The sequence below is a fragment of the Symphalangus syndactylus genome, chromosome 8 (assembly GCF_028878055.3).
Source record: "Symphalangus syndactylus isolate Jambi chromosome 8, NHGRI_mSymSyn1-v2.1_pri, whole genome shotgun sequence".
Taxonomy (NCBI): Eukaryota; Metazoa; Chordata; class Mammalia; order Primates; family Hylobatidae; genus Symphalangus; species Symphalangus syndactylus.
In genome coordinates this window covers 117,505,383-117,526,408 of record NC_072430.2, presented here as the reverse complement: position 1 = coordinate 117,526,408, position 21,026 = coordinate 117,505,383, and the positions used below count along the sequence as shown (strand labels likewise).

Sequence of the window (21,026 nt, the reverse complement as noted above, 5' to 3'; positions counted from 1 at the left end):
ATCAATCTCACCAATGAGCATTTTGATTATTCTTATCTGTGTTCATTTAACAAACACTCAATTCACTCTTCCTATGTGCCAGGCACTGTAATGAACACATTCTAGACATTGCTCCTGGAGGTCAGGCCAGGTCCAGAGCTAATTATCTATAGGGACTGCCTCAGGACCACAGAGAAGATAAGACTCAAGGTACCAGACAATCTATACAGTGGCCAAGATAATAAGAAAAAATATATGGTTTCAAGATGCTTTCTTCCCACCTGTCATTTTTACAAATTTGTTTTGGTATCTAATCATTTGGGCTAAAAATGCTCTGGTTTATTTCTCATAGAGGCTATAAACCCCTAAAGGTTTATGAACTATATTAATCCTATAATACTTCCTCCTCTGCTAATCATCTTGTGTATTCAACAAACTCTACTTGAACAACTAAGGGCATGAGCAACATAAACCTACCATGATTAAGAATCATTTCAAACAGCTACAAACAATTTTATAGGCTTATTTTTTTAAAAAGATAACCCATTTCATTTTGAATTTCTGATTTCTTGGTTCTATTATGGACTAAAATTCTAAGGGTAAAAGCAAGTAAAATCCCAGGAAAACCTGCTGTTTTTACAGTCATGGCCATAATCAGAATAAATTTTGGTGACCTTAGAACTTTATGAATTTTAATAATTATATTGTAAAAGATAATTCTAAATCAGTTGTATCATCAAATCAGAGCAGTAAGAAAGTGGAAGCTGCTATAATTGTAATCTATTTTAAAAAACTTGAAATGAAAACACAACTTTAAAAAGCAAGTCAGAGTATATCGTGCATATGCTTCAGAATAAAGATAAACACACCATTTAAAGAGTTGCTTAAATTAAAATGTCATTTCTTTCAAGTTCTCTGTTAATGGCCCATCCAGTTAGCTATTGTCCTGAAGTTTTAGACTTGGGCAATTAGCCTGTTCAGGTCACCTAAACTTTCTAGATATTTAAGTCTCCATATTTGAAAGAAACACAGCCATGTTATCTAAATAGACAAGTCTAACAATTCCAAAGTTAAGGTAGATACAGAACATAGAAGAGGGAATTATCACTACATTAGTGGTTTGCCACTACTCCATAACTCAGCCCCTGACTTCCCTGTCCCCTTTCTTCAGCCCCGACACCCCTCCACCCCATCCTAGTCTATAGACAAACAAGCTCTCCAATCTAATTCTTATCAAGATAGAAACAAGGCCAGACCTGCTCTTCTAGATAAAATGCCTTGGCTTCTAACTGCCTGGCTGCTTATCTTTCATCTTGCAGTGTTAACCATAACCCCTTTCCTGACCTGCTCTACTTCTTGTTTTCAGATGAGCAGTAAGGACTGGGGGAAAAACATGCTTAAATGAACAAGTTCACTCTCTCACATCCCTCTCCATTCCCTTTAAAGTCAATTCAAAATATCTTTCCAAAATTATCAGAAATCACATTGTATGCATTACATGTAACTTGATATATTTCTAAATCTCTCTTTTCCAACTTTTACTCTTTCTATGCTATACTGCCACATATATCTTTTCCTAAAATTTAAAAGTTTTATGTTTTTTTTTTTTTTTTTTGGTTGTGGGTTAGGTTTTCTGAGGAATAGTAGGTTTTGTAAGGGTTTTTTTTTCCCCCTCCTTTTATTTTTTCTCATTTGTTTGCCTAGATCTGAATAAGCTGAATCATCTTCTCACCTAAGCTGTTTGGTTTGGATACCTGAATTTTTGTGCTTTCATCCAAACAAAGCATTGCACTTGTCTTTCCTGAGCAGGTGAAAGTTAATGCAATATAAACCTTGAGCAGTCAGGCAATGTAACTGCTAGGTTTGGACTAGCTTGCTGTGTGAGGTTAGCCTTCTTTGACCCTTGTTCCTTATACATGAAGTGGGAAAAAGAAAAATAAGCTAGGTTCCTTCTGTATGTGAGAATCCTAGGAAACTCTATTCTCCTATATTTTGAGACAGCTATTAAGTTGAATGGTGTGAGATTACACAGGGTGCTTGCTGGTGTTGTAAACACCACGATCTGGTTTATGACACCTTTATCCCACACACACTCTTGCACTTGAACCTGCATGTCCTTGAAAATATGGGAGTCTTTTCAAAAGAATTTGAGCTTCTTGTAAGAAAACCATTCTACTAATATAAGATGTTTTGTTGTAACTTTTACTTTTTAGCATTTAAAACTAAGTCTACATTACATATCAGAAAATGATCTGATAGATACCCTGTTTTGATTTGGGTCCTCCATTTTATTTTCTTAGCCTAAAAAAGATTGAATCCAGAATTATACTGCTTCTTTTCATTTTTCATTTTCTTCTTGCAAATTAGAAATCTAATTGACCCTTAGAGACCAATTGCTTAACTGTCAAAGTATTATCAATATTGGGAAAATAGTGTCACTGAATTTAATTTATAAATACATATCACATGCTTAAACGTGTATGAGGTATTTCCTTAGATGCTAATGGGTAAAAAATAAATACATGCCTTTAAAGAAATGATTTCTTTGCCAGAATAATGAACTGTAATATTTTACCATAATATTGACATTCTCATAATATTCATGATTCCATTTTAAGGATACTACATTCTCAAAAAGCAGAACATACATTTCTTAGTTTTATGTTGCCCAATATCCATAAACAAGGTTCTAAAGTTTATTTTATTATCAAAACAATTGATCTTCAAATATTACTTTCCTTAAAGGAGATTTATACTTATAAGCAAATATGATGTTTCATTTCTTATCTTTTCTCCAAAAGATCATAGGCAAGTAAACCTTTAAAGCTTGTTTCATTTGTGATAAATGCATCTTTCCCGTGACTCTGTTAGGGCTGGGAACTCACAGGGGTAATTGAACTTGTTGCACTTGTAGTCGAAGGAGGGGGATTTCTAATAATCTGTCATTTCTGAAAATTCTTAGTTGCCTATGGTCACAGGAATTTGTCCCCATTTTTATAGGACACTATTAAAACTGGTCTACTTGTGTTAGAGACATGGAGGGGATTCATTTTCACTGGATCTTGTTTTGGTTAGGTATTTAGGTACTGTTTGTTTGGTTTGTTAGGTTTGTCTTTAACCTATAGTAGATCCTTATATGATTATAAAGCAAGGGTTAGGTTTAAATAAATATAATTATTCAGTGTCAAATGATGGAGTATCTTTCAAGTCTAGTGAAAATGTGGAAAGTACAGTTTAAATTACAGCAGTGGGACTGGGAAACAAATTATATGATAGTACATAGATTTTATAGCCTTTCTAAAGAGCCTTTAAATAAATGTTATTTAAAATTCTCTTCTACTTAGAAAATGTTAAAACTAGTCAGATTAATGTGCAAATGAGAGTGAAAGAAAAAATCACAGACTAGAGCAAATTACAAAGAGGGAGGGAGGAGTAAACCTAACTAGAATGGAAAACTTTCAGCCTGACTTGGGCATAAATTTGCTTTAATAAGATAAATCTAAGGATTGGCTTGGGTCTGGGAAAGGAAAGTCTGGAAGTAGGAAGGCCAGTTGGGCTTTCAGTCAGCCATTCACACATGAGAAAATGGTAGTATGAATTTAGTAACAGTGACAATGGGAGAATGGAGAAAACATACATGAAACGTGTTTTGAATGAAAAATAAAAGGCCAGGATATAGTGATTTATTGGATCAGAAAAAGAAAGAAAGAGCTAAATCAAAGATGAGGTTTCAAGTCTGGGCAACAGAAAAACGGTGGTGAGGCTGACATCATGAAGTTAGGAGGGAAAGTTGATGGGAAGTGTCAGAAGAGAATTATATAAAAGTTCAGGGGTTGAAGAAATGAGATTTCTGATAGCTGTCTGTAAATTAGTGGAGCTACAGGCCTGGAACTCAAAGGAGAAGGAGAAGCTGGGGCTAGCAGTTCTGCTTTTTTTTTTTTTTTTTTACAGCCTTTATCATAAAATTGTTTATGAAAATTATAGGAGTTTCCAGAGTTCACTAAGGCCAGTCATGTTTAGAGAGAAAAGCTCAAGTCAACAATAGTACCTACAGTAATAACCACAGTTGGGGGATTTATAAAGGAAGGGAAAGGAAAAGAAAGTTGGAGGGCTACCACAGCTTAATTTCAAGACTTATTGGAAAGCTACAGTCATGAAGACAGCATGATATTGGTGTAATATCACTATATTACACCAATAAGCCAATGGAATGAAATAAGCCAATGGAACAGAATATTAAAAAAATCTATACATATAGACAACTGATTTTTGACAGAGTTGCAAGGGCAATTCAATGGAGAAAGGACAGTCTTTTCAACAAAGGATGCTGGAGTAATTCGATATACATATGTCATAAAATGAATGCTGATTCATTTCTCATACCATGTATAAAAATTAACTCTTAGTGGTTCACAGACCTAACTACAAAACCTAAAACTAAAATTTCTAAAAGGAAACATAATTTTTTACTCGAATTAGGTAGAAATTTCTTAGATGTAACACCAAGAACATGATCAAAGAAGAAAATAAGTAAGATTTCATCAAAATTAAAAATATTTTTCTGAAAGACATTAAGAAGAAAGTCAAAAACTGGAAGAAAAATATTTGAAAATCATATTTCTGATAAAGGGACTTGCCTCCAGAATAAATAAAGTACTTTAAAACTCAATGTAAGAAAAATAATCCAATTTAAAAAAAACTGGCAAAAAGTTTGAAGATACTTTGCCAGGGAAGGAATATACATGACAAATTAACACATGAAAAGATGGCCAACATCACTAGTTATTAGAGAAATGCAAATTAAAACCACAGTGAGATATCACTACGCGTATATTAGAATGGCTAAACTTAAAATAATGACCATACCAAGCATTAGTAAGGATATGAAGAAACTGAAACTCTCATACATTTGCTGATGGGAATGTAAAATGTACACCACTTTGGAAATGTTTGTCAGTTTTTTAAAAAATATACTACCATATGATCTATGCATTCCACCCAATAGAAATGAAAGCATTTGTTCAATAGAAAATTTGCACACAAATGTTCATAGAAACTTTATATGCAATAACCCTAAACTGGAAATAACAAAAATTTCCATTAAAAAGTAGACAGAATTGAAAGCCTGGACAAATTGTATAGGATACAATGAATTCAAATTAAACAATAAAAGGAAGAAACTATTGATACAGGAAATAGCATGATGAATCCCCAAATTATTATGCTGAGTGAAAAAACCTAGACCAAAAAAGAGTAAATACTGTGTCATTTCATTTATAAAACTTCTAGAAAATGAAAACTAATCTATAGTGACAAACCAGATTAATGATTGCTTAGGGATGAAAGCAGGGGATTGGGGAGAGGGAGGAGAGTGTGATTACAAAGAGTCATTAGGAAACCTTTGGGGGTGATGAATATGTTCCCTATCTTGACTGTAGTCATGGTTTCATGGGTGTGTAAATATATCAAAACACCAAATTGTATACTTTAAGTACATTCCATTTATTATATGTTAACTACTTCTCAATAAATCTGTTAAAAAATTAAACACATTAAACCACCCCTCAATAGAATTCCTAAAATAAAAATTTAAAAAGGGGGAAAAAAGGAAGGGAAGCTACTGAAAGTTGTAAGAAGAGACAAAAAGGTACCAATAATGAAGCCAGTGTTTCAAGGATTGTGCAGTTAAAATAACATGGCACACAGATATCAAAACTGACAAGTGAGAGAAGTCCAAGGTCCTTGGCAAAGAGAAAGCCACTGACCATCCGTGGAAGTGTAGTAGGGTGACAGCCAGAATGTCAGAGGCTGAAGGGAAGCTATGTGAAACAGAGAGGATGGCAGCGAGGTTAGACCACTTGTTTAAGAAGCTCAGAAATGAAAATGAGAGAAGTAAGACAGTAGCTAGGGGGGACAGCCAAGTAAACTAAAGCTTTCTGGTGAAGTTTGAAAGCAGAAAAAAGTAAAAGAGAAGTGAAAAAGAAACTGAAGATTCCAGAGATGAAGGTAAAACATGTAGGAACAAGATTCTTGAGGAATTTGGAAGTGATGGGATCTAAGGCACAGGTGCCAGAGTGAGCCTTGGAAAGGAGAAATCTGTAATTGTTAACTCCTGACAGTCCTCCCAAAAGGATGGCTTACAGAGCCCTTGCATGGATTATTTTAAACACTGAGACAAAAATAATCATAATTCTTTTGCCAGCAGACCTCATGGAAAACCCGGATAATCCGACATTCTGACATTTCTTAAAACTGATCTCTGACAAAAGAACACATATTAATCATCATCTCTAACCCCCCAAATGTGACTTTTCCCTGCTGTAATCTGCTGACCACAGACCATAGGTCTTTGTCCCAATCCCAGTGCACAATAGCACTTCTGCTTTGCTGATTGCAGTTTCTTGCTGTTTCAGGAAGATTACTCTGAGTCAGACATTTCACAAGGAAAAGAGGGCAGGAGAAGAGTCAGGGATAAGCTGTGGTTTTATGTGTACAAGGTAATGAGAGACATCTCCATGGAGAAACAAAACAACCATAACTGGAAGGCATTGCTAAGGCTTACAAAATAATGGAAAGGGTATGAAGTTTGGAATTACACTTGATCTCAGGTCCAGCCTCCCCTTCCTACGTATGCTATGCCCATTCATCTCCTTGCTTCATCCATGCACTGGGTATACTGTTTACCTCACATGGTTGTTCAAAGAATTAAATAACCTCATGGATTTAAGTATCTATTAGAACATAGGCAAGGAATATAGGGTAGCTATACTTATTATTTTAATGTGAATATATAGGTGTTCTTCATCCATAAAAATACCCCCAAGGTATTGTAATTCCATGATCGTGTACCGTGTATGTTCAATTAATGCCTGTTAACATTTCAGTGATTAATCTAGCGGTCGTTTTTGTACAACAGTTGCAAACTGACTAAAGGTCAGATAACACATCAGCGCGCAAGGTTGAAGTGAAAATGCAAACAACTGGCCTTTCTCCACATCAGCATGTTGCTTTCTCTTTGGTGCCTACCGGGACTTAATACCACCATTCTCCCTTCTTGTCACCAGTGAAGGCCCACAATGATGGGTCAGTAACTGAGAGGGGTCCTGTGACCCTAGAAGATGAATCCTCAAGGAAGAATCTCCAGTGGAATCCCTGAAGTGCAGGATATTTTGTAAGGCCATAAAATAGGGCTGATCTTCCAGAATATGATTATACTTTTACATTTCTGAATATAAATCCTTATCAAGAAGGAAAATAAGGTAACTCAATTATTTTCTGAAATCAAAGAGAAAATGTGTTTAAGTAAATTAATCCTTTAAAATGCATACCCCATAGTACCGTGAGTCAAATTTAATTATAGTATTAGGCCCACTGCTGAATTATTATGATTTTCTGATACATTTAAACTGAGGCTTTTTAGACCAACTTGTAGTATATTTCAGGCATCCTCTGTCTAGCAATTTAAAGGATCTAGAATTTGTGGGTTATATATGCTGTGCATTTATCAAGGGAAAACAGAAATTTCTTGATCAATTCTTAGAATGAATGCATAAACTCAGTAATAAGAACTATTTATCATGACTGGAAATTCAAATATGTAGTATGAACATATCCCGATGACCCTAATCATTAGTGATTTGATGGTAGGTAGGTCAGCTTGTCTCAAGCTTTACACTACAATCAAGAATTAGTTCAAGTGCAAAAATGGAATGTGGTCTTAGTTATCAGGATACATTTGCTAAAGATAGCACATCTCTTGCCCATCTGATCCTCCTGGTGGCAGTTCACTGCATACTGAGTCCTATGACTTAAGAGCTATAAAGGGTCTGGCATGAGTTTTTTCCTGCTTTATATCATGGCTAGAATTCGTTGATAACCCAATCCTTGGTTATGGTTTGGCTCTAGACACTACTAAATTAATTCATATATTAAGTCTGAAGAATCTGCCACAAATATTTTTTTCATTTCCTAGGTCTTTGGAGAGTATATGATTGGGAAGAATATCACTGAAGCAAATATTTTCTTTGAGTTAAAAGAGGGAGAAGTATGCACCTGAGTCAAAACCTACAAAAACTGTCCAAACTTGAACTAAGCTAATAATGCTAAGTTAACATTGCAAAGTTAATATTGTAAAGTAAATTTGGCATATGTTTAATGATACACATTATTGTGCTACATGGTAATTAGGCATAAATGGTAAGCAACTAGTATATCTGACTGAAATCAGAAGTTTTACACAGCCAAACCAAGTTCAAATTGATCATTTCTTCTTGCTTTGTTAATTTTCCATTTTCTATAAACAGCATTAATGTTGACAGCTTCTCTGATACCTTGCCTTACGAAGCTCAGCAGAAAATTATGGTACTGTTTTAAAAATGTACTTGAAATCACTCATTCATTACAGGTTTGTGCAGTTTAACCAACCCACGCTGACTGCATACTTAGCAAGTTTTAAAGGGATGCTGGATGAAGTCGCTATGGAGTGTAGATCTATGCTTCACTCTTCCCCATGCTGCTCTGCAGCCTGAGTGGCTAAAATATTAATATATGGACCACATACCATACACAGAGTTTCCTCATTGTCTGACTTCCAAGCAGGCAGAGAAGGGAGTGCAGAGAGTGAGGGGGATATGCATTCCTCAGGCTTCATTCTTGTGGGGTCTCAAGAGGTTCTGCTCTATCCAAGTACCCTTCCTGTCTCTGAGTTCCAGCAACCACCCTGTCCCCATTGCCCCTTCAGGCCTAAGGGCTATGTAGAAACCTCCTATCATACTGGTACCCTGCAGTGGCCTGAAGTTTCCTTCTATTCAGCTCGTAAAAGGGACATTCAACTATTCCCACAGTTTTCTAATGTGAATATGCTGTTTGCTTCCTGCTTGGACCCTGACTGATTCAAAAGGTATGATTTCACCCATAAGCATTTATTTTGTCATGGTTAACAAAAAGCAATGTTATTGTAACATCCCAGTATTTCTTGTTTTGCTTGTGTTGTATTTTATCAGTCTTGGCATGTGGAATGTAGTAGGCACTGAATATCTGCTTTTTGAAAGAATGCATGAATCTATGTAATGTATAATATTTCCTGAATTACAGTTTTCAACATCAACAGTTTTCCAGTAAGACAATTAGTGATCAAGTCATAAATTGTATGTAGATAAAAAATATTTATTTTGCTATGGTTGCAGGGTCACCTTTGAATTTAGAAACCACCTGCACACATTGTACCAAACTTTGCTTTCTGAGTTTCTTGCTCGTTAAATTGCTGAAGTTGTGCCTTTCCACTCACAACATAGCATTGATATAATTGCTTGAATCACCAAAGTAACTGTTTTTTTTACTTGCGCAAAATATATGTTTAATAAATTCAGTTAACAAACCAATTATTGGGTGCCTAATGTAGACAAGATCATTTGATCACTTGTGTGGAGAATGGATTGGACAGGAGAGATTGGAGGCAAAGAGATTAGTTAGGACTCTATTGGAATAGTTGAGGACAAGCTAAATATTTACTGAGCTTTGTTATGGCTTTGCTTTGGCTGCTTCAGTCCTGCTTAGTGTTGGGGTGGAGCTTTGGAGTGGAGCTGGTATTTGAGTTGTTGGGGCAAATTCTTCTGAGTTACAGTGTTTGCTTTCTTTTTCTGCATTACCTTTTCCTTTTCTTTCTTTGGTCAACTAATTTTAAAAGAAAAGACATCTTCCAGGCACTTCAAGTTACCTACAATCTAATTAGGAAACAAAATATAAACACAAGAAATATAATGGCAAAACATGAAAGCAGCAGAAGAGTTAGAGTATGGCTTGGGATTAACATCCATACAAGTGGGTAGAGATACAGGTACTAGAAGATTATGGGACTAACAGGAGGCTATGGGCTGGGAACCTTGGGAAAGTTTTGGGATAAGCTTGTCCTTGATGGACAGGCAGAGAACTAGAAAGAGAAAGGAAGATATTCATGGTAAGAGAAGTTCTAAGAAGAAAGGTAGAGTTGCAAGAAAGTCTTATTTTTCTTATCTGTTCCTTGTATGTGCCCCCTCCCCTTACCTTTAAAGCACAGTGCTGTCTGAGTTATGAGCAGGGTGGGGAGGTGTTATCTCTGAATGGGGAAAGCCATTCCCTTTCCTTTTTTTCCCATTCCTCAAGGCTTAGTGAGACCCAAAATGCTTGTCCAGCATGTTGAGGTACTACATGTCTCAAGCCTGGCCTCAGTTCACACTAAAGATCCATGTATAAATTAATTTACCCATTAATTTCAAGAATTAACATTGAATATATTTTATATTTTAATTATAAAATTCATAGGATACTATTTTTCCAGCAATGGTATGTAAATGGAACATAACAATATATTCTTTAAATTATTCTAAAGTCATGGGGGACAATTTAAAAACCTAGAGCAGATGAAGAGTTGTGAAAAGAAATTTATCATTTATTGGGTGCACCCCAGTTGTAAATACTGATTTGAGTGGTTTATATGTATAAGCAGATTTATTTGTTCCTTGAAACAACTTATTAGTTTAGTGCTGCAAAATCATCCCAATATCATAGATGAAACTAGCAAAGGGAGGTAAAGTAACATACTTAATGCCCCACGGCTAGTAATTGCTGGACCAGTAATCAAACTGAAGTAGTATTGACTCCCAACCTTTTGCTATGGAATGTCTTAAGACATCATTTCATTTATCTGATTCCTTGTCTGTAAAAATCCAGGAGGTGGACTTAGATAATCACCAAGGTTTCCATCTGGCCCTAACATTCCCTATTTCGTGATGGTGTGTTCCTCATCTCTCTCACATATGCACCTTGACATTTGCCCTTATGTTAAAAATTAAGTGTTGGATTCATATCTTCAATTCCCACTCTTTTTACATGGCTTAAGTTTGAGCTGTTTGTCCTCACTTCTAAATGAATGCTCCCTTTAGACAAACTCTGACACCAACTGTTCTGTGTTTTGAATAACTTAGAGAGAATAAGATTCCAGGTCAGTAATGAGCAACCCATGACTCAGTTTTGCAATCTTCCCATATTTTCCATGTGATGAAGGACCTATTTTCAGGATACAATTAGAAAATTGCTCTGGATTATTAAAACCTTAACATATTGGTGACTAAGAAGTGCTTGCAATTTTTTCACTGACACTAAATGGATAATCTAGGTTGAATGAATATATCCACTCTCACAAAAGCCCAAATAAAGCTATCCCCATGTTAAATTTTTTAAGGTGGACTGTAAACAAGTTTATTTTTCTCAAATTGGTCTAAATAAAAAAGAAAATTGCTCTTTCTGGCACTAGCTCATGACATACAGCCTTGTAGGACACATGCATGTTCCAGATCTTACCCAGCTGCCTCAGTATCTGAGGGAAGATGGGCACCAGACAGGAAGAGGCCTGATTTAGAGGCAGAATAAAACCCTATTTGTTCACCATGAGTTCCATGTCCCAGAATACTGAACAAGCCCCAAGCTCCATTATCATCTGTACTCCTGGACATAGGTATGCATCTGCTGCCATTGAGACAGCCTCTTGCACTGTCTCCAATGCAAAAGAGAGCACGAGAGCATGGGAAGAAGAGCAGAGGCCAAATCACCTACCACTATCACTTCTTCCATCTTAAACCTAATGGTCTGATGAGTAAACATGGTATGATAACTGAAATGTCTTAGGGACAAAATGTTCCAGAATTGGATGCAAGGGTTAAAATGCAAATCCTGCTAAAGAAAACAGCACAATGATTGGACACTCATAGGAAAGTATACATGAGAGAGGAAGAAACAGAGAGTTTTCTGGTTGAGATTACAAGAGGAGAAAAGAGGACAGAATCAAGGTTGAGGTCTAAAGACAAATTTCGTGTGCTTAATTATGTTTCTAGACTAAACTAAAATAATTCTATGCATTATTTTCTGTCATAAACAGCAATGAAGAGGCAGCCAAAAGAACTACTAATAGAATCTGTAGGAAGCCAGCATATTATTCTACACCTCATTGTCCAGGTTCCCCACAATAAATACGAAGCATCCAAAGTTAGAATGAAAACTCAGCATGTTCTCTCTGTTTTCCTATGATGTATTGTGTGTCATAAAAGTCTAGAAGAAAGACAGCTTGAGGTAGGGGTAGGTATTTGATGATGGGAAGGGTGTATTTTCAGGATTTAGCCCTTCATTTTGTTTAAGCAACAGCCCTGACCACACATAGGGATGAGATTAGAATATGGACAGGCTGTGACTTCCGAATTCAGGGATGTGCTACTAAGATGTGAGAAGGGTTGACAAAGGGATAGGGCTGTCTCTTCAGAAGTTTGGTAAAATGGAATGCTGATAAAGTCCTCAAGTTTAGAAGATTCCAAATATCTTGATATTTTCTATATTTGCTTTTTGGGGGTTTTTTGTTTGTTTGTTTCTGTTTTCCTTTTAAAGTATTTCTTCTCCCCTAGGAATCTACAAAAACTCTAAATCATTTCTATCACCTTTATTCTTTCGTTTTTCTTATGTTTATGGTTTGCCTTCAGTATTTAATCCCATTTAAAGGCAATTCCTCTCCTAGATTGTATTACTCTGGAAATCATATTGCTATTTGCCTCCTATTTCAGTTTAGTTAAATGTCAATCAGGACTTAAGAACTTTAACCACTGATGGTGCCTAGGGTCTGTTGGGTGAAATGTTGCTTGCAGCTTTTTTTGGAAAATGGTGGGATATATCTGACATTGTTTGAAAAACTGATGGTTATTAAGTTAGGGAATTTGTCTGGGAGACTTCTAGGTAGTGGATGAACATATTTACTACATGTTATAGCACTTTAGTCTTCACTGAAAGGCCAAGAAGCAAGTATAAATATATCAGCAAAATGTAAATTAGTGCCAAGTATTCCATATAGGAAAGGGATAGGATAGTGTATGCTTGTCTTTGAGAAATTAAAGAAAGGTAAGAGATCAAAGAAATATTTAAATAGATTGTTTAAAGATAACAGCCAGAAGAAAGTGCAAGTTCCAAGCCGATTTATTAATATTAACAATAGCTGGGTTGTTTTAGTTTTAATACCTATCTCCATCATTCTAAATAGTCTGAATTGCAGCCAGACTACGAAATACCTTTAATGAGTTAAATCCAAAATAAAAATCCATCTGTTCCCACCATGCACATTTGTTTTTTTAGCTAATATTACATCGTGAGTATCTTCCTCTTCACCTGTTAGCATAGGCTAAGATTCTACTGTGGTTTTTTTCTCTAGAAGCTTGTCTTCTAAGGATTAAATACATGTAAATAGATGCCGTATTCACTTTATTTAGCTTTTTGCTGTTGGACACTTTTCATTTCCTAAATTTCTGATAGTTTCATCTAAGCTGAAATCTGCATTTTAGGCCCAAATGAGACCCAAACAAATAATTTGAAGAAAAGTTTCCACTTCAGTAGTAACAACTGGACTGGAGAATATAGATCACTGAAGAGCCCATCCTGTCTCCTCTGCTAAAACTGGGAAGATTTAGGGTCTCAGTGTATCACTTTTTAAACAAGAAGAAACATATTCTCACTAGAGATGTAAACCACAAGGAAATTCAGTTCTGTTAGCTTAAGTGTCATATATAGTAGGATGAACACATAAAGTCTGAGGTCAACTCCAGGTTCTTTTATAGAACGACGTGTCTCCCCTAATCTCAAAGTTCATTTTAGTCAGTCTGCATGGTGTCGTACTGACATGAATCAACTTTTTCTAAATCTTGAGCGATGAGGAAAATGAGCAAGTTGGGTGGAGCTCAGAAATAAACAGAAAATACATAGCATGTACAGGCATGATTTAGACCAATATCTAAAGTGAATATGACTTTTGAGTGAGAAAGGGGCATATTTGTAAACAGTTTGCAAGTGGAATGAAAGAGTCACTGTCATACAAGTAAGCAGTGTTGAATTAACATTTCTGTGTTAAAGAAAAAAAGAAAGCAGAATTGTTTGGTTTCTTATGAGTTCATAGTTTTCTCTGTCATCTCTAGAGTAGTTCAAATTATCTGTCCACACCAGAATTCTGTATACTAAGGGTGGAATGCAGGCTTTTGTACTTTGCAGAGTTCTCTTCTGGGCTTTCTACTTGACATGATATTTTGACTCACTCTGTGAATTCTGACTAATTGCTCAGTACCTGCAGGCCACTGGTTTCCCCACCAGCAGCATAGTGTAAGTGCTTACTTGCAAAAATGTTCATGTATGAAAATTAGTGTGAAAGACCTACTTCAAGATAATTCATAAACATAATATATCTTAGGATTATAAGTGGTCTTGATAATAAGAAATGTCTTTAAAATTTTGGTTGTCACCTGGACTGTTAAAGTATGTGTATGCCCCTCAGCCTTCCTATCCTTCTCTTCTTCCTAGTAGTTAAATTTATGATAATCACATGTAGAGTCACAGTCAGAATCTGAATAGATTTCTGCAAACTCTCTACTGATTCCTACAGGAGAAGATAACCTCACTCCCACGTTTACAGTACTATGATGTTTTCACTGATCTGTTTTGTGATTCCAGATTTATTGCCCCAATTATGAGCTAATGAGCACAGAGCTTTGCAAGGAAATTTGCATTACTTGCTTAAGTAGGACAAATTATCAGCTTAACCAAGATAAAACATACTTTATTGCTTGAGACCCTTTAACTTACCCAAAGAGATGCCTATCATCTAGCCAAGTTAAATCAGCTTTCAGAGAAGGACGCTGACTATTACCTTGAAAACAACTCTACTGCAACTTTACAGAGTTTGCTTGGCAGGTCCAAATACCTTTAAAAGCCCCTTCTTTAATGTTCTCATTTAGCCACTTTTACACCCATCTCCTACTAATTTTAAAGTAGAAGAATATGAAGAAAGCCATTTACAAGTCTCCTTACAACCAAAACAAGAATTCAGAAATAATTTAACAAAGAAAATACAGTGTTGCAAGCATGCAGACTTTTAAGATCTCAAATGATGAGGTTTCTTGTCTTAAAGTGCAAATTACAGGTATTCTTTTCTTTTTTTCTCTTGGAGCCAGAAAAAAATAGTAGTGCACATTTTACTTCATTTTTCTTTCTTTCATATTTTCTCATTGAGAGAAACAACTCTAGGCTTTCTTTTGGAGTTAGATGATCATCACTTTATTAAACAAATTAAAGCTCTTATTTTTAGCATTTACTTCCTCTTTTTAAGTGTATCTTTCTAATATTAAGTAGCAGATTGAAAGCTCTCTTACTTTTCTTTAATTTCTCAAAGATATTGATACATGATATAAAATATAATACAAGGAGACCACCAGGGTCTCCCTAAGAGATTAAGAAGAAAAAATGAGTTAGCAAATTAATCAGCTAAATTAACTAGTTTTTTAGTTAAACTAAAAAACTAGTTAAGTCTTCCCTTGGAAGACATGAGATCTTTAGCACCATCAGGTTATACCTCATTAGCTCCATTAGTTGCTTGACGTTGTCATTATTCTACCCATTTCTTTCTGTGCAGTTTCACTGTGTCAGCTTTGATTTCCCCCTGTACTTATTTTTTTCCAGCTTAGAGCTATTATATCACCTTCCAGGAGCATTGATTTTAAGTCAGGTGTCACAAATTTCCCACTCATCATTTCCTTGCAAGCATGAAACTGACTGTTGCTGCTACTGCTGCACCCGTTCATTATTTCAGTATTCATCACTTGTTCCTATGGGCCAGTTCTTGCATTCTCCTTCCCTGTTAAGCTCAATGTTTAATTATTAAATATTTTAATTGAAAAACATTGAAATAACTTTCCACCAGTGTGCTTTGGCAAAAATAAACAAGAGGGCAAAGGAGAGGTGAATGATACACGCATTTTTGTTAAACAATCAGACATTTGTAAAACATCTATTATTTGGCTAGAACACTAATAGATGATATTGGAAGGTTCATAGAAATATAAGATATCAACCACCCATGAGCCTTAAAGTACTTACAGTCTTGCTATTGAAGTAATTTTGAAAAATGGTTTAGAACTTGAACTATAAAGTTCACTTTTTGTTTAGCTTAGATTTAACTTGCCTGGATTACTGTAAAATTTTGGAAATAGTAAGTAAATAACCAGTAAAGTAAGTTTTTTTCCCCCAAACAATGCAAGTAGCAGTAATTATTAAAATTTCAAACAATGAATGGAAATTTTGAAACAGAAGTAACAAGCATTGCCAATTGAAATTTTAGTCTCTCACTAGAGGAGCTTACATACCCATAACAAAAGTGTAATACATGCCTTAACAATTGCTAAGATCCACCACTGCCTCATCATTTTAAATTTTCAAAATTTTGGCTGGGCGTGATGGCTCACGCCTGTAATCTCAGCACTTTGGGAGGCCGAGGAGGGCAGATCACGAGGTCAGAAGATTGAGACCATCCTGGCTAACACGGTGAAACCCCGTCTCTACTAAAAATACAAAAAATTAGCCAGGCGTGGTGGTGGGCACCTGTAGTCGCAGCTAGTCAGGAGGCTGAGGCAGGAGAATGGTGTAAACCCAGGAGGCGGAGGTTGCAGTGAGCTGAGATCGCTGCACTGCACTCAGCCTGGGCAACAGAGCCAGATGCCGTCTCAAAAAAAAAAAAAAAAAAAAAGTAACATACAGGTCATTTTCTTCCTCTAGATAAATAAAGACAAAAATGGCCTTTAGCAAAAACTACTACAGCTATTTAACAATGCAGTATCTGTCCTACGTGGCATAAAGACCGTAACATTTTAAGACAGGAAGGTTCAAATTCACACTATACAGCACATAGAAGTTATGTCATCTATGAACAATATTTCTAAAGTGGGCAGAGGAGATATTACAAATATGGTCATCTCATTTGTCAAATGTTACACTTCCAGATTGGAAGTGATAAAAATTGTGATTTTAGGGAAAGAATGAGGGTGGTGTCAGGAGGAATTTGTATCATCATCCATGGCAATTTAGATATTTAAAGCTTCTTTTTGAGCTATGTGGTGTAGAATAATTTTGAAAGAAAGTAATGTGTGTAAAAAATACCACAAGATAAAATGTTATTTTACCAAGGCTTAAGCAAGGGGTGAGATTACAAATGTTGACCAAACCAACTCCAAGGGATTATAATGCTGCATTATCTTCATCTGCCAAGCCATCTTTTAAAAAATTGTTATTATTCTTTCTTCTTTTCAGGGTTATTTCCAACTTACGGTTGAAGTTCATCCTGCTTCTCTTTTTGACAGGCAACAATTTTTCTTGGAAAGAACATCAAGGTGATAGAATTTTAATCTGAATATAAATTCCATATCTGCATTCCTTGGGAAGGTAATAAGCTCATTTCCTACAGTAAAATATGAGTAATTCTAAAGACCAAATTCATCTATATCATAAGAATGTTGTTAAAATAAAATAAGGGGTTAATGGGTTTGAAAATACACAGAGGGAAAACATTTCATCCAAATGCCAAATGTTATTCTATTTTTTTGACAATTTGTAAACTTCTGCTTCTGTACATTTTCAAGTCACAAATTGTATGTTTACATGTTGAATACTTATGCTTAATTAAATTTGAAGGGATCATAGGCAATATCATTGAAAAGGTAATGGGATATATTTTAGTGAAGAGAAATTTAAAGGACTTTACATCCAACTGCCAAGCATTAATAATGCCCAATCAAACTTTTCTGGAGAAGTTTACTCTAGTCACTCCCATTTGGGATGCCATTTGTAGTTTGAGTATCTTGAGTTAAAGTTTTATTTTTGACTGAACGATGTTGGTTGTAAATATGCCTGTAAATTAGATAGATAGATAGATACAGATTTTTTCTTTTTTTGAGATGGAGTCTTGCTCTGTCGCCCAGGCTGGAGTGCAGTGTTGCCATCTTGGCTCACTACAACCTCTGCCTCCTGGGTTCAAGTGATTCTCCTGCCTCAGCCTCCCGAGTAGCTGGGATTACAGGTGCGCACCACCATGCCTGGCTAATTTTTGTATTTTTTGTAGAGATGGTTTTTCACCATGTTGGCCAGGCTAGTCTTGAACTCCTGACCTCAAGTGATCCATCTGTCTCAGCCTCCCAAAGTGCTGGGATTATAGGTGTGAGCCACCTTGCCCAGCTGATATGTTGTTATAAATACACTCTGTCATCCTCAAGGCAATGTGTCATTTGATGTTACATGAAATAACTACACAATTTTCTTGTATTTTGTTTCCATTGATTCTAATATATGAGGTAAAATTCTTTGGTAAACACCTATGCCTCTGCAGCCTTCCCTTAGGAGAATTTCCTACTTATACACATATTATTACAGCATTTATTCTGCTTTATAAAATGAGTAATGTATAAAAAGTTACTGCTTTACAAATATGAATACATACTATAATATCAAATACCTATAGTTGATTTTTTTATAATTATTCTTAACAATTTAGAAATTTCAATTCATTTTGTCCTATTACTTAAGACAGAATAAAGTATTATATTGGGCAGGCATTGAGATATTCTGTATTTTTCTCACCTGCAATACCTGACAATGTAGTTATATTATTTAATTTGAAAGACAACAAACATTTCATTCTCACTTAGCCTGACTTGGAATTACTGTCTTATCTAATTCTATGGTACTACATAGAGAGACTCCACCCAAAGGGCTAATGAACATAGAGTAAGTTATACATATGGCATTTCTCTTCTGAAACAGCTATCTTTAAATTTAATATGAGGCACGAAACTGCATTTTCAGGGCTTTCAACTTTATGCTTTCCTGAGAATGTATTTAGAAATCTACTCACTATAAATACTGAGTATTTGTGGGCTCAAAATAAAATAACTTTATAACCAGTAAATCTTCCAAAGGGGCTATCTTAAGATAAAAGCCTAGCTTTACCAATGATGTACAGAAATATGAGCCTTGCCTAAGGTTATCTTGTACCTATGCTAATATTGCTCAAGATTCCTAATTGTTTGCAAAATTTGCTCATCATCCACATGGAAACAGGAGTAAATTAAAACCATTGCAATAATGCTTCAGAAATGCAACAAATGATTCAAAGTATTAGCTTTTTTTGTCTTAATATTTCCCCTGAAATTCAGCCATGCATCCATGTCTACAGAACTTTCTGGTTTTAACAGTATAAGATGGTTTCTTTGCTGGATCCTTTTCTTTTTTAGTAACACCTCTATCTAGAGACCTATGTATATATTAATGTTAAACTTGTAAAAAAAAATCATAAAGTTCTTAATTTTTCTCAACACACCTATTCTCATGTGGCTGCCATTACACACTGTATTTTTGCCCTAATCATTTATTTCTTCAAACAATTAAGCTGATGAAAAATATATACAATGTGCAGTAAAGTTGATTATTTAAAACAGAGAGATTCCTTGGAATGCCTGTAGAGAATACTATTTTAGTATGTAGGAAAACATATATAAAACCTTTAGCAGCATACCCAACGTAGAAGATCCCCAATAATTGTTAAATATTCATCCTTGCCAACATTTGTAATAATAGCTTAAGGCATTGTAAGAAATTGAATTTCCTTTTGAGTCAGAAAAAAAGATAGGATTATATTTCATAACATGTAATTTCATAGGGTACACTTTCCTCACTTAAAATCATTTAAAAATCCATTTTCAGTGGTATAAATGAGAGGAGAAAAAAGGGGGAAGAACACATTACTCCATTTCCTGTAGATAGAGCCTGCCTTTGACTTCCATAAAAGCAGTCTTTCCTGTTCCAAGAAAATTCAGTGTAGTCTGGCCCCAGCAAATTCCATTCCCCAATAATGCCAGCATTTACTATAAGAATGACATTTTGTTACTTCATATTTTGAGTTACATTCTTCATGTGAGTTCTGAGTATCTTTGGTCTTAGCTACTATTTCTTGGTTTACTATTTATATTTAAGATCCTCCTCTCCATTGGTAAGTTCACCTAAATACTACTAACTAGTTTTCATTGCTGGGATCACATAATTGTTTTCTGAAAATCCCTCAAGTGCCTAAATTGGGTTTAATCATCTATCAGCATTCTCATGGTCGTACCTAGCTATTGCTCAATTTTTCCCTGCATCTTCATGATCTACCCACAAACTCATCTGTATTCATTTCTGAAGTTTCTTCAATACTGAGCTCAAAATCCACTCTATTCACAAAGCCTTTCCCATCCTAGTAAAGGCAAATGGAGTCCTTGGGCCATTTTCAGAGATATCATTGCATACTCGGTTTCAATTTGACCAATGTATCCTTTACCCTATGATAGATCTTATATCCAGTCATATGAATTTAATCACTGTATTTCATCTGGTTTTTGTCTTATCAGATTCTCTCAAATGTAGAGACTGCCCTGCATATTCCTTAAACTACTCCCCACAGCTAAAATGCATGGATATAAGCAACATATACTTGATTCAACATATTTTGGTGGTTCACAATAAAACATATGTTGATTTATGACCAGGTGCATACATCTGTAGTTGAAATAGCAAATATTTACCTCCTGTTTGTCTGTGGCTGTCTAATCACCACTACAAGTGGCAACAATTCTGTCACCTATCTTCTTTCTAAAGGACTGGTAAGAATTACCAGATGAGTAGGAGTCTGTTATTTTTGCATTGACAAAGGGGGCAGTAAAATTACAGTCTTTAGGAAAACTAGTTTTCTGTGTTCGTGTGTATCCTTTTAGTTGTTATTTCTGTGCTAAGTGACGGTGTTATAGCTTGTAGTGTTTGGTTTGCTTTTTCCACAGTCCTCCTAATCTTTGGTAACAAAGTCACATCTGCTTGATCAACAGTTTATTAGTTTAGCCAAGGGCATCTTGACACCAGAGCCTGACTTGGAATAAAAGCACAAGTCTGAAGTCTTATTAGAAGACATCCCTTGATTCACAGAGAAGCATGCTAGAGATGACATTGTTGTTACCAGTTCATCTTTGCATATGAGGAAGTCTCTCTATCTATCCTTTGTACACCACAGGATGAGTGCTTTAAATCCCTGTTTAATTTTTCCAGGTAGGCAATAATTTCAAATAAAGTAACTTCAGGTGTTCAAATGAATAAACAACTAAGATGACTGTGGAATTGGGAAATAAGATGCCACAGTGGAG

General features: G+C 35.4%; 1 long non-coding RNA gene across 1 annotated transcript in view; it reads left to right on the top strand.

Moving 5' to 3' along the window:
- The window catches only part of LOC134737473 (uncharacterized), a 31,920-nt gene extending 14,192 nt beyond the window's left edge, over positions 1 to 17,728 (top strand). Inside the window, exon 3 of the long non-coding RNA XR_010122413.1 lies at positions 17,116 to 17,728. This is a non-coding gene — a long non-coding RNA (uncharacterized lncRNA). The remainder of the gene's footprint in view (positions 1 to 17,115) is intronic.
- Positions 17,729 to 21,026: the final 3,298 nt, after the last annotated feature.